The sequence below is a fragment of the Diorhabda carinulata genome, chromosome 7, assembly GCF_026250575.1.
Source record: "Diorhabda carinulata isolate Delta chromosome 7, icDioCari1.1, whole genome shotgun sequence".
Classification (NCBI taxonomy): domain Eukaryota; kingdom Metazoa; phylum Arthropoda; class Insecta; order Coleoptera; family Chrysomelidae; genus Diorhabda; species Diorhabda carinulata.
In genome coordinates, this window is record NC_079466.1 from 7,181,657 (window position 1) to 7,197,252 (window position 15,596).

Here is a 15,596-nt window from a genome sequence, read left to right on the forward strand (position 1 = left end):
CAATTGCAATATTAAATCGTACGTATCATCACACACATAGGAAACTATTATAGTTATTTGTATAACAAGAAAGTAAAGTACGTTTTCCTCCCATATTATATTAAATAAGTCCTTTTTAAATTATTTATTTATGAAAAAACAACCAAAATTTATTGAAGAACTAAAACTAAGAAGTAGATGCAGTATAACTTATAGGCACGTTATTTTCATTTTTGTATTTTTAGTTTTTAGTAGAGTCATTATTTATACTAATGTTAAACGTGCAATTTCAAGCATTGTTTATGTGAATACCACCAGAAATGAGGGCTGCAAACGCAGTTTTCGTGATATTTTCATTAATAATATTCAGCTGGTGTCCCCCAGATATACTCGTACTTGGCTGTTAACAATCAATTCTAGTGACTCCCATAATTTGGTTCAAAATTCTTAGCTTTTTTGCAAGAGATTGCTGCACATAACATTCAGCGATATTCGTAGACTTCCAACCTCCGTGGTACTTTAAAGCAAGAATGTCTCCTCCAGAATTTGTGAGTAAACTTGCCGAGGCTCTTCTGAAACTATGCTTCGTATAATTTATGTCATAAGGTAGTTTTAAAAGTTCTACAATTTTTTTAGGAATTTTAACCATAGTTTTTTTTTCAACCGTTTGGTTGATTAATTTTCCGGTTCATTAGCAGACAAATAAACTTGTCTAATCTGGTTTAGGGCATAGCGATACATATTTTATGTAAATGTTAATATAATTAGAACCATTACATGAAGTCACTTCACTTTCACTTCCCTAGGGTGAAAAAGTACTTTTCCTCTCTAGGGAGGAAAACTATGACTTTGCTCCCTACAATAAGCCAGGAAATGTATAGAAAGAGGTATTGTGTATTGTCATTACTAACGTCAATGAAGGATAAAAAGTGTCATATTTCACACCTCCAGTTACCGCCCTCATTTCCAGCCCTGACTTCCCGCCCTCTAAAACATTGTGATCGTTAAAATTCTTCTCATCTACTCGTGTTCTAGATGAATATTTTTCATATTTAAAAATATAACACATTAACAAATATTATAATATCTATTTAATGGCAAACAATAAAATCCAACAATGAACTAAAATGCAGCAAACGATTTAAATTTGAATTATTATAAGCGTTTATAGAAATATTTAGGCCAGTTACTGCGCTGGCGTCTTCAACATTTATCTCGTTGGTCGACAAATTACTTTGCTGAGCTATCTACATAACCATCTACCACAGTACTACATTTCCATCCTCCCATTAATTGGAGTATATTTGCACGGCTGTTGGCAAGTAAAGTAGCGGCGGTTATTTTTAGAGCGTGGTCTGTAAAGCCTTTCGAGTCCTCTAAAAAAGTAACAATTTTTCGGGAAAAATTAGCTATGGTATTGAGCCCAATTGGTTGATTTCTTACTAAAAAATCTCAATTTCATGTAGTCTCGAATGATCTTCACCCATATTGGATCAGTAATGAATCATCCGCATATTATTAATGCGACATAAAACAATAAGAAAAATAAACATAATAACTGTGCACTTGTATAAGCTCAAACACGAGTTTTTTTAATAAATAAAAGAAAATAAATAATAAATAAATAAATAAAATTGTATACAATCCTCGTTAGGAAGTTTCATTCCTGTCTCGAGATCATAGCTGACCTCGACGCTTCGCGTCTTGGTTAACTATATCTAATCTCTCGACAGTAATGAAATTCTTCCCACCACGGTGTGTGATATATTATTTCTTCATACGTACCTTCGAACGAAGTATGAAGAAAAATCGTATACACTACACGGGCCGAAAGTTGAAATCTTGGTTCCGGGCGTCATGATTCCCGAGGCATCACAAATAAACTTTTTGTGCTCTCCGCTTCATTTTCTTCCGATTGTCGACTTTATAAGCTAATGGTAGTAAAAGACTCGCAATGCGATTAGAATATTTACGAAATGAATTCTTCTTCCTAAAAAAAGGTTAAGAAACAGTCTACCGTTTGATTTTTCCAAGTCTCAACGATAATTGAGGTAAGACGAAAAACATACGGTCCGTTACAATGTTGATCAGTCCATATATTTCTCAATTTATTGTGGCCAGCATTGTCGTATCGAAAACAAAAAGTTAACTGGAGAGAAATATTGGAATTCTGGTTGAAAATTATAGCACATCTTAGTTAATTACACCTGCACGTCGCTTAATCTTTATTAACAGATGAAAATGAGATTTTCTCTCTCTAAACACCCAACCCAGGACACTAATTAATACCTATTATTAATCTCTCTTATACTTTCGTAAACTGAATATCGGTAGAATCTCAGAATGAAGATCTTAAGGTCGCGGGATTGGATTATAACTTAGAAGAATATTTCTCACCAATTTTAAGAGAAAATTAATTGGTGCGAAATTATTATAGATCTCTTCGAATTGAATTTCTTTGTGTATTAAAAATTATTTTCCTACCTATAATGAAAAATAGATTATAAATTTATCACAAATAAGTAAATAAATAGAAAAATTGAAATTAAAGTTGATAAATAATTGATAGGCTGTCTTTCAAACGACTGAGCTTCTATTTCATCCCTAATTTATTGTGTTCTCACTGAAATATTACTATCCCATTTAGTAGGTGACTAATGAGTTACTTAAGGGAAACACCATTTTGAAGAACTTCGTTTCATAGAAACAGGACAAAATAAGAACAGAAAATCAGACTGTTCACTTACAATTAACAATTATATACATGGTAGCGCCAAAATCTGGATTGAAATTAAAACTGACGTTGAAAGATGTGGCATTGATTTTATAAAGGACGTGTTTCTTCTATTCTAATAATTTTATTTTCACTTATCCGCTTATTGTGAAATGAGGAATGAAATATTTTGTGAATAAAAAAGTTCATGTTTAAATTGTACTCTCCTCTCTACTGGACTAATTCCTGTTTGATAATAATAAATCCTGTCTACGTAATTCTGAATAGCCTCAGATAGTATTTTGTTTAATTCAACCCAATTTTTATATTTCATATCTTCAATATCGGTCGACTTATTTTAACCTTCCATTAGTCGCGCGTGTATCTACGAGATACATGGCTAACTTTTTGCTAAATATTTATTTATGTAACAGCACTAGAAAATGGAGATTTGCAGTAGTTCTCAGCAGATGTATCTCGAAGCCTTTCCTAGAAGTACAATCGGCTGATTTCACTTTTACAATCCCTGGCCACCCTAAACCCGTTCGACCGCCGGATTTGTATCTGCTAGATACAACGCGACCAAAAGCGGCAGTTTATATTCAGATTTAGTTGGGATAAGTTCTCGTTCATTTCGACGTTTTGTAATTATTCAAACGTAAATTTTTTTGTTTTTAAGTGTTTATTTGTTTATTTGGATATACAAAAAATGAAACGTTAGTTTCATATGTCCCGAAAAAAGGAAAAACCGTGTTCCTTATTTCCAGTTTGCATGTGGCGTCGAACGAAGTGGAAGAAGATGTTTTATAACAACACAAAATCCGACGTTGATGTGGTCGACAAGCTTTGCGCTACTTATAATGTTGTTAGATCAACTAAGAGGTGGCCTTTGGTAATTTTTTACCATTTAGTGAACGTAGCTGGAATCAACTTGCCGGGTGATATTTCTTGGAAACAAAAATACGTTTGTGACAATAAGAGAATATTTGAAAAAATTAGGACTAGCCTTGGTATATGAACAATTAAAAGTGAGTGCCCAAATAAAAAGTCTTCCACGAAAAACCAAAGATTTGCTCAAAAATTACAAAACCTTGGAAGCACAACAAGAAGTTCAAGAGGCAACACCTGGACCAAGTAAAAGAAAGCGATGCGAACCATGCTATGTAGAAAATAAGAAAACGTCAGTGTCTGCATATTGTTATAAAAAATGTGGAATTCATTTATGTATAAAACTCCATACAAATATGATTTGTAATAAATGTCATAATAAAGAAATTGAAGAGGGTGATTACTCCGATTAATTTCATATGTTTGTGAAATATTTTGAATAAATAATGTAACTTTAAACTTAGTTCTGGCGATAACCTAATTAAAATTTTACACATTTTACATATAACATAATTATTTTTTACTTGAAAAAATGTTAAATTAAAAGTGGAGAAAAGAAGTATTCATATAAAATTTGCTGTATTAATATATTAAAGATAATAATAAAAAAAAAATTTATTTGATATATGATCTGCTAGATACAACGCGACCAAATACGTTAGAAATACCCGCGCGCCTAATGGAAGGTTAATGAAACTAGTTTACAAGACATCCCAAACAAAATTGATTTGGGTATGTTAATGAAATATCATTCTATTACACGATATGTCATGCAGAAATTTCATCCATAAATTTCCTCTCAATAATATAGAAACCAAATTATATCAGTAGAGATATCTGGATTTACTTTGCTAGTAAAAAATAGCTAAGGCTGGTACTATTTCAAATGTCAAAAGATCTAACTACCTTTCAACTTCAAGGTTCTCTTTGATATTTCCTTCCTCATTCAAACCTCAGTGAATTGTTTGATACCTGAAAAGATTATTTCTCCTCTGACCACTTACTACAAATGAACAGTAGCTTCATCTGGAAAGAGTATATTATGAGAAAACTCATTATTTTCCTATTCATTGATATATGTGCATTATCCTGCAATGTTGAAACAAAACACAATTTCTTCTCCTAAAATATGTGGCAAATCCTTCATTGCATCAAGCTCTAAACTAAAAATTTGTGTTATCACTAATAATGCTTTTTGGAATGTGGTTTTCCACATATTTTGTATTATATAAGGTAAAGCCTTCAGTTTGATTTCGCCCAACCCAACAATATCAAGTCTTTATAAAATACGTAAAATACGAAGAAATTTCATCGAAACAAAAAGTCGAAAAGTTTTTTCCCTTTTTCGACTGCTTAATAATTGATTGAAGTTAAACCCATTTTTTGTTCTATTGATAGCACTAAAAAAGTATCTGAAGCATTTTTTGAAATTATGTTTCTCATTTTCCGTTAATGAATCATAAGCTAAAAGAAATACATAGTTCTTCCATAATCAATTATAAAAACTGCTTCGAAACCCTTGCCCACAATTTTGTTTGATCTACCATAGGCGTAGATACTTCATTTTCTAAATTTATTATTTTAATAAATACTTTTGAAAATATGTATATGAAGGGGCCAGGGGAAGAACATGATAACTCCAATTTTTTTCAATTTTCAGTTTATAAGTGATTTAGGTTGGTAGAATTGAGTTCTACAAGATAACAAAATACTGTGGGGAACAACATGATAACTCCAGAGATATTTACGAACAAAATAATCAGTTCCAGGGGAATAACTCGATAAGTGCCAGTCGCTCAGGGAAATAACTTGATAACTCCATAGTTCATGCGTTGGCCACCAGCAGCAGTAGTGTATTATTGTTTATACTCATAACGACAGAAGGTTATGTTTTGCTGTTATTAAGTTAGTGTTGGGTCTTTTCAGTTTTATTAACATTAACTAGTGTCTAATTAGGCCAAAGTTAAGTTTATAGTTTAAGCCTACAATGGAAAGTGCGTCCTCAGAAGAAGAGATCGAGTGCAAACCACCGTCAGCAAGGAAGAGGCCTAAACACGGGCGATTAAAGGAGGTTAGTAAAAAAATTAATTTACAGAGCAGAGGGGCAGGTGAACCTTGTAAATGTAAAGACAAATGTTTTGAAGCTATTACTGAACGTGAAAGGGCCGAAGTTTTACGACATATTAACTCCCTAAAAAGTCATGATGAAGTGAATCTCTATTTGACAGGATTAGTGACGATTTTACCTGTTCAGCGTCACCGGGTGAAAAATGAGTTAGATGCCAAATTTAAAGACGCTACTTACTGTTATGCAGTACAAGTAATGAGAAATAACACTGCTCAAGAATTTAAAGTGTGTAAAAACGCATTCATATCTATACATGGAATTTCTCGAGGCAAGATTGACTATATTCTGAATCAAATGAAGAAAACAGGAACTCCACCTAAGTATAATAAAGGTAAACATGAAAATAGGCCACACAAACTTTCAGATGAGACTCTTGACGCTATACGCAGCCACATAAAATCTTTCAAAGGCCGTGAAAGCCACTATAGTCAAAAGGATTCCAAAAAAACATATCTGCCAGATGATTTAAATGTGTCTAAAATGTTTAAACTCTTTCAAGATTGTCATCCTAATATTAGATGTAGTTTAGAGTCATATCGTACAATATTTAATAAAGAATTCAACATTTCGTTCGGATATTCTAGAACCGATACATGTAGTTCATGTGATAAATATGCTGTACAGAAAAAATTCCTCGAAAAACAGTTTGCCGAAGAAAAGGATGAAGAAAAAAAACAAAACCTATCCAGAGATATTCGTAAAATGGATATTGAACATGAAGTTCATTTAACTAATGCTCAGGTTTTCTATGATAGAAAAAAAGCAGCAAGAAAAGCAAGCAGAAAATCACCTCATAAGGAGGCAATTTGTATGGACTATGCGAAGAATTATCCCTGCCCAAACATTGCTACTAATGACGTATATTACAAAAGACAGTTGTCTGTTTATGCTTTTAACATTCATGTCATGTCTGATAGTAGGAGCCTATTTTATATATATCCCCAAACAATCGCAAGTAAAGGGAGTGATGAGGTAGCATCATTTTTCCATGACTTTATCTACAATCACTTAGACAAGAAAGTCAGACATCTAGAAATATTCTCTGACTCATGCGCGGGGCAAAACAAAAATAAAACTATACTCCGACTTATGCATCATGTAGTTCATGTGGAAAATAGATTAGATTACATCAAAATGACATTCCCTATCCGAGGGCACTCGTATTTAGAGTGTGATAAGAACACTGCTTTGGTGAAACACACTGCACCTGCTGAAACTCCCCAAGATTGGGTAACTGTTTTTCAAAACGCAAGATGTAAGCCATCTCCATTTACTGTTGTAGAAGTAGACCAGGAAATGGTAAAAGATTGGTCGTCGTTTTTAGATGAGAGGTACAACTCAAAAAAGCTGCCATGCAAATCAAGAGAAATAAGGGAATTTGAAGTTTTGAAAGAACACCCTGCTTTAATAAGAAACCGCCAAAAATTCAATGGCCCCTGGTATGAAACCCCAGTTTTGCCTAAACTGAAAAAGAAGAAAGAAAAAAATCTGCCTCCTGAAGAAGTGCAAAGAAGATTTACGGAATGGCAGAGAGGAAATCTTTCAAACGGGGAGTTTCATTTGTCCGATCCTGTTTATGAAGGTAGGTGATTTTACCTCTATTTTAAACTAACCTTAACTCAACTTAGTTATCCAAGCCTATCCAGACTAAGCCTAGCCCTTGTTAAATTTTCCCCCCTACTTGACACTAAACCTACTTTTAGTTTTGGACTTTTTTGTAGTTTCTTTCTTGAAGTCACTACACAGAAATTATAAATCTTATAATGTGTATTATTGCCTATTAATTTCAACTATTAGGCCTACAAATTTTATGTGGTTTCCAGGTCTTATTCCTATTGATAAAGCGAAGTATGAAGATATTCAACATTTAAAAGAGTTTTGTCGACCAGAAGCTGCAGTTTACTTTTCCCAGTTGCCACACACATAGAAACAGTAACAACAAAACATTACCATGGAACTGATGGAAACGATTTTATTACTTCAAAGACACATTTTAAACTTGTGAAATTTGTCAATTTTATCATTTTATTCATTTGATTCAATTTATTTATGTTTATAAGCAATAAATGAAGGTTTTAAACTTTATTTTGGTGCGTAATTCAAAATCCTCATTATTTAATAATCTCTCAGTTTTCAGGGGAATAACTTGATAACTCCGGGAGATATCAAGTTCTTTCTATGACAAATTTGACTTATATTGAGTTTTCGCGTAAAAAGGTAAGTTTTTATAAAATTAAATGGTTGAAAATGAGTATACACGTTTAAAATTAAGTATATAGATAGTTCAACATTTATTTTGCAAACTACAACAAAAATTTGACAAAATACGAGTCTCCAAACTTGTTTTTTGCTCTCCTGAAAAATTTACGCAAAGGCTGTTATCAAGTTCTTCCCCTGAACCCTTCATATCTTATGCAGAGAGTATTCGTTAAAAGGCAATCGAATTATAAATTGGACGGCATTATACTAGAGGTTAAACAAAAGTTATGTGCATAAAATTCAGCATTTTTTGTCTATGCATTATTTTTTAAACAATAAACAAGCCAAAAAATCAATACAAATATTGATTTTTACGTTTTGCGCTGAACTCTGTCGGTGCATTTTTGAGCGTGCCGTCTTTGCTTCTTTTCATTATTCCCACTCCTCTGCTGTCGCGGCTTCGCGGAGCATCGGTGAAAAAGAGTGTCACTTATACTGCTACCAAATGCACATTTTCAATAATAGATTATTGAAACTTTTCTTGATAAAAATTTCAAGTTTTTCCTACAAAATGACGCAAAAAACATTGCTTAATATTGAGAAACAAAGCCGCAGTGAATTAAAAAAAATGTCTAGCTTCGCCCCAAATTGACCAAAATAGGTTTTTTTTGTTAATGTAGGAAAAACTGCCAGCTTTCCGAATATGACATTGGTATTACGATATTTTTATAAAATGTTTGAAAAACAATAAATTGTTTATAAATTTGTTTATCCCTTTTTTGAACACTTTTTTGAAGTCAAAAAAAAATTCAAAAATCTGAGTTAAGGGATTATTAGTTCAACTCTTCTTCTTTCCAACGCGAGTTTCCAAATGATGATGGAGCCTCCTTTATATTTAAACAAAATATAAACAATTTAAAAAATTAAAAATTTTCTCCTTTCGGTTAAATTATCTAAGAAACAATTCAATTTATAAAAGCTTATTTTGAAGATTTTTCAATTCTCTACAATATTGCCCACAGTAACAAAGACGAGTCTTGCATAGGTTTAGCGCAAAACGCAAAAAACAAAATTTGTCCCGATTTTTTGGTGTTTTTATTGTTCAAACAAATAACGCATAGACAAAAAATGTTGAATTTCATGCACATAACTTTTATTTAACCACTTAGAACACGATGGCGTTGTTTTTTCTACTATTAATTTTGTCACCAAAAGCCTTTTTTCGTAAGTAATAGTAAAAACGTTGAAATCATCGATCAAGACATCCTATCCTATGTATTTTCCTTTTATGATTGTTACCTCAATGACGTTATCCATCACCTTTTTTAAAGTTTAAAGTTTTTTTACTTTTAACTGCAAATTGTGAAGTGGTAATCCAGGCAATTCCAGTGAATTTAAAAGCTCTGTGGGATAGTTGACTACGTCATCCTGGTTCATAACGGTGTCGACTGATTTAAGGAAACCAACTGTCCCGGAAGAAAATTCTGCATAGTTGCATTAAGATCCTCGACATATTTATTTTTCGCCACCAATATTGCTCGTTCATCCAGCTATATATGGGAAAACAAGCTCCTTTTCTGAGTCTGTGATTTGACAGAAATATGTGGGTAATGTGATGAATCCGGTCGAGGTGTCTATTGCGACTTTATTATTATTACATTCTAGGGCCTATCTACTTCATTTCTACTCACTAAAGAAAATAATTCTGACATAGCAATACGACTATTTTCTTCATTTGTCTCTTTCTGGTCATCAGTGCGGTTAGCATATTTGATTAACTGCGACGACCTAAGGCAGGTCATGTTCTCTCGCTATTGTAAATTGTAATTAATCAAAGTGTGAAAGCTCTCGCGCTCTTAGCACCAAAGTGTCACTATCCCAAAAGATCAACGAAAAAAGATCACGTAACTTGAAATGTCACTATCACAAAAGATCACCGAAGTAAAGAAAGTTCTCGCGTATGTAGCGGTAATCGTCATAAAGATAAAAAGATAGAAGGTATCGATCAAAATATAGGATGCATTGACATATAAGTTGGTTATTAAATGTCAAATAATATGGTTGCGTTCACAATTTTAGTTTGTGACGAAACGTTGTATTTATCTAATTACAAGCATTTTCATATTTATTTACCTATTAAACCTTGTTCGGACAACTTATTAGAAGTGTCAATGTAAAGTTTGACGTCAAAAAAGTGAACCAGAGTTACGCAATAAATTAAAAGAAAAAAGATGTCCACCGAAATTGTTAAAATCGCAAAACTGGAGTGTCGAGCCATCATCAAGTACCTGTATTTAAAAAGGTTAAGAGGTAAGCAGTTTTACGAAGATATGCTTAATACCCTTGGTGATCAATGTCCTACGTATGCGACCGTGAAAAATTAGACTGCAAGTTTCAAAAGAGTTAAATTTTCCATTGAAGATGATGGCCGATGGGGAAGGCCAGTTTCTGTGTCTGTCCCCGAAAATATCGATGCAGTTCATGACATGATTTTATCAGACCGTCAAATTGGGCTAAAACGGATATCTGAAGCACTCCAATTAGGAAATAAGAAAAATTGCTGCAAAATGTTTGAATGTTGACGAAAAGCGTGTAAGGGTAAAAGCATCGCGTTCGATCTGTGCTCGATGAGACTTGGGTACATTTCTACGATCCAGAAACAAAGCAATATTCGATGGATTAGCGACACACTTAGACCTAAGAAGTTTCGTGTCCAAAAATCTGCTGAAAAAGTTCTTGCTTCAGTTTTTTGGGATTGCCATGGAGTAATCACGATTGATTTTTTGGATAAGGGTAGAACAATAACTGGAGATTATTATTCGACTTTACTGACCACTCTACGGTAAAGACAAAAGACTCGAAAAGGTATCCAAAATTGTTTTGGTTTAACAGGACAACGCTCATGCACCCAAATCCCATGTTGCCATGCAAAAAATTCGTGATTTAGACTAGAATACCCCCTTATCCACCAGATTTGGCTCCGACTATCATCTCTTTCTTTAACTGAAAAAAAAAAATTTAAAAGGTCATAAATTTTCTTCCAACTAGGAGATAATAAAAGCTGTGGAGGTCTAGTTTGCGCAGCAAAAAGAAACATTTTTTTTTGAAAGGTCTAGACACGTTGCAGGTTCGCTGTAATAAACCTATCCAATTAAGAGGAGAATATGTTGAGTAATAAAATATTTTGACATTGAAATATTGCCACTGACAATTTGCTTATTTATATTGATCTATAGATCAATATAAATTCATCATGAATATAAAAATAACGAGAAAATCAACTTAGAACTTTGTTCTAATAAGAAAAATTAATTTTTCCTTGGTCCCTACATCTCAAATATATAGCAATAATCAATTAAATTATTAGTATTTTCATTAGAATTTACAAAAAAGAGGTATAAATTTCACTTAAATAAATAAATAAATAATATTAAATTAAATTATTTACATCTTTTTTATTTATTTATTTGAGTAGAATTTATAGCTCTATTTTGTTAATTCTAATAAAACTACAAATAATTTAATTCATTACTGCTATATATTTGAGTTGTAGGGACCAAGGAAAAATTAATTTTTCTTATTAGAACAAAGTTTCAAGTATTCATCGTCTAGGACTGAAATAATGATCAAATACAATATAAGAAATATGTTTAAATATATAACAATAATAAAATTCTAATTACAATAATTAATTAACATTTCCGGTGATTTTTGATATTATTAAAGGTTCTAAAAATTTTGAAACTCATAGAATTCAATATTCAAATTGACGTTGATAGAAATATTGATTAATTGAAATATTTATTCTAGTTACTATAGGAATTTTCATTAATTTTTGATTGGTTAGATTATGATTGACGTTGAATTTTTATAGATTAGATAATGATAAGTTTTAGTGAATGATGTTTGATGTTAATTCGAAAAAATTTACTAATCAGTCGGATAACCTCTCACAAGAGTGGTAACAGATTATATCCTGATATCCATTAGCGACTCATATCTATTACGTAAGACACAATATGAATTATGAATCTGCCAAAGTTTTGACAACGGAAAAAACTACAAAAAACGTTTATTTTTAGAAACAACATATATTGCCCAAAATGATCAATGCATTAATAAGAAAACTGATTGAAATAACCTTAGTAGAATTTATGCATATATTTTAGATTTTGAGAAAACAAATTCTATGAAAATTCAACGCCAACTAACCTCACCTAATCAATAAATTCCAACTTCACTTATAACGACCTAACCTATAAAATTTATTGTCATTCATATTCTAGCCAATGAATATTCAATTACATTTATAACGATCTAACCTATTGAAATCTAATGTTATCGATACATTTACCAATCAACAGTAAACATCATTCACTAAAATTTATCCTTACCTAACCTATAAAAATTGAACGTCAATCATAATCTAACCAATCAAAAATTAATGAAAATTCTTATAGTAACCAGAATCAATTTTTCAATTAATCAATATTTTTATTAACGTCAATTTGAATATTGAATTTTGAATTCTATGAGTTTAAAAAATTTTAAAAGCTTCAATAATATCAAAAAATCACCAAAAATCTTAATTAATTATTGTAAGTAGAATTTTATTATTGTTATACATTTATACATATTTCTTATATTGTATTTGACCATAAGTTCAGTCCCAGAATATGAATACATAAGTATTCGGAAGCTCAGAAAATATATTGAAGTTAGTCCAAATAAGAAGAACGGAGCATGTTGCGCGAAGGTGTTCTGTTGTTTCAGGATAACAATCAATCACAGCAAAGGGCTCAACCCTATGATTAAAAAAATTTCGTCAATTAAAAACAAAAAAAAGTATTTACCCATATACCACTGAAAGTTTTCTATTTATCAGGAAATATGCATATTTCACTTATATATCGGACAGTCATCCACAATTATCTGTTTATTCGATTATCAAAAACGGACTATATACACTACCGTCAATTTTGGGACCACGTATATCACAAACCAAATAAAGTACAAAAATCCGTGCAGATTGTGAGAGTAACAGCAATCAATATCCTGTCATAAGCAATTGATTTATCGAGTGACATAGGTTACAATTTTACCTGTTTTCTCTTTATTTTTAGGTTGTGAGATAGGTATTAGAGCGTGATATATGGCTTCGGTTTTGTATGCTGTTTGATACTTCCCACAGTGTGTAACAATCATTTCAAATTGTTCAACAAAATATAATGGAAAGTTATCATCATCACATGATGATAGTTCCGTGAATATTCACAATAATTCCAAATTACTGAAGTGTCAGTTATTGAATCAAATCAAATCTTTATTTCCTACTTTTTAACACATATTTGAGTGAGGTGCTCCAGTTTTTTCAATAAAGTCGGTTCTAAACGATACGTCCAATGTCTCTAATGTTGGTCGCATCGTGAGATCGTAGTGTTCATGTCATTCGACGAATGTTTTACGTCCAACGGTGGCATTAGAACTTTGACCATTGAAAGTTGGTTTCTTGATCTGCGTCAAAGGAATACCCAACATTGCGGAGCTAAGTTGAAACCCACACTTGAGGCACAATTTCATACACTTCTTATCCTCTAGCGCTTGAATGAGTGTTTTATATGAAAAATCAAAGTTGACAGTTTATTTTTAAATAATTTATATCTGTCGTATGCTTGGCAATTCAAGCCTTCCCACTTTATAGAGTTTTTAAAAGGAGTGGGAGAAATGGATCAGCTGTAAGCAAAGACATACATCACTTTTTTGTCACGTTTTCATTTCTTTAGGTAAGTTCAATTCTACCATTTTATTTTGAATACGCGTATGTATTTGTTATATAAACAATTGTATTTTCTTCGTTAGATATGATTAATCGACCCGTTTTAAGGAATGATTCATCATCATCATCAAGTCGTTCAATCCCATGTGGATTATGGCTATCGTTTTGGCACTTTAAAACCTTTTTTTTGAGGTGGATTACTCCTCGTTTTCTAATTTTTATTTTCTTTATAGTTTGTCGTTTGTTTTGGCTGCTTTTGTTATTATTTTCCAATCTTTTGCTCTCCAGTTTTCTATATTGAGTGCTCTTATGTCCTCTATTTCGCTTCTCAAGGTTTTCTATTTTTCTTGTCCACAATGGGATCCATTGCATTATTCTTGTTATCATTTCAATTGGTTTTCTTCTCATTATGTGCCTGGCCCAGTTGAGGCTTTGTACTTTTATGTATTTTTTTTATCTCACTATATTCTCCTTCCCCAGCTCTCTCTCTATTTCTTTGCTCTTCATTCTCCTTCCTGTGTTATGTTTGGGCCTGTTATAGTTCTCATTATCTTTCTTTCGGTTCTTTTAAGTTCTTCTTCTTCTCTTTTGTTTATTACTGTTGTTTCCATCGCATATGTGATTACTGGTCTTATTAGGGTTTTGCACATTTTTATTTTGTTTTGTTTGGTTATGTTTTTGTTTTTGTTTCTTTCATAGGTTTGATAGCCCTTTTGTATCCTACTCTTTATCCTCTCTCTGGTTGTTTGTCCCAACATTATTCCTAAATAGTTAAAGGTCGATACTTTTTCAAAATTGTATTTGCTAGTTTTCAGTTAGTTTGCTCTCTGTTCTGGTCTTCCTCCTATTTACATATATTTTGGTTTTTTGCATTTATATCCAGTCCATAATTTCTTACTTCTTTTTCTAATTTGTTGATCGATTTTATTCATTCCCTCTGTCCATTTGGTTTTGATCGTTACATCATCTATTATCTGTATTATATTACTCACAATGCCTTCCAGAATTATATTGAATAGCATTGGTGACATTTTGTCTGCCTGCTCAAAGCACTTATTTGTATGCATTTTATCTGATGTTGTACCTTGGAATCTCACTAAAATGTCACTCTTATTAAGAATTTAGAAGTGAGTTTTCCCAATTTTTTTTGGATTTCCTTGTCTTTCTAATTCGTCTGTTATTTTCTCTATTTTTATTGAATCGAAAACACTTCCGAAGTCAATAAAGATAAGATGTATTTCTCTTTTATATTCCGCTGTATTTTTTGTCATTTGGTCTGTAGTGTGGATTGCGTCTATAGTCTCTCCCAGCTAATTCTTTCAACTTTTTATTTATCAAATTTGCCAGTATTTTGTAATGGCTCTTTAGTTCTCACATATTAATTTATCACCTTTATTAAATATTGGTGTGATTATGCCTGTGTAGCACTCCTCTGGGATTTTGTTTTATATACATATCTACTTGGTTAGTTGATGAATATTTTTACTTAGTTTTTCTCCATTATACTCAAGAACTTCCGGTTCTATTCCATCATTTCCCGAGGCTTTATCATTTCGCAGTTTACTTATTTCGTCTTGTACCTCATTTTTTGAGGGGCATTTTACCTCTTCATCTTCTTCCACTGTCAACATCATTTCTTTTTTTGCTTCGATTTTTTCTTCCTCATTAAGTCTTTCTCTATAGTATTCTTTCCATATATTTCCCATCTCGTGTGGGCGGTGTTCTGTTTTACCGTCTCTCGCTTTTATCCCTCTTGTTTTTATTATTAGTTTTTAGTTATGATATTTCATCTTTTTGCACAATTGTCTTGAGTTATTTGTATTTCCATTATTGTTTATTTCTTCTATCATCCTATTAAGGCATTCGTTCTTTTTTCTTTTATAAATTACATTTGCTTAATTTCTCTTCCTTTC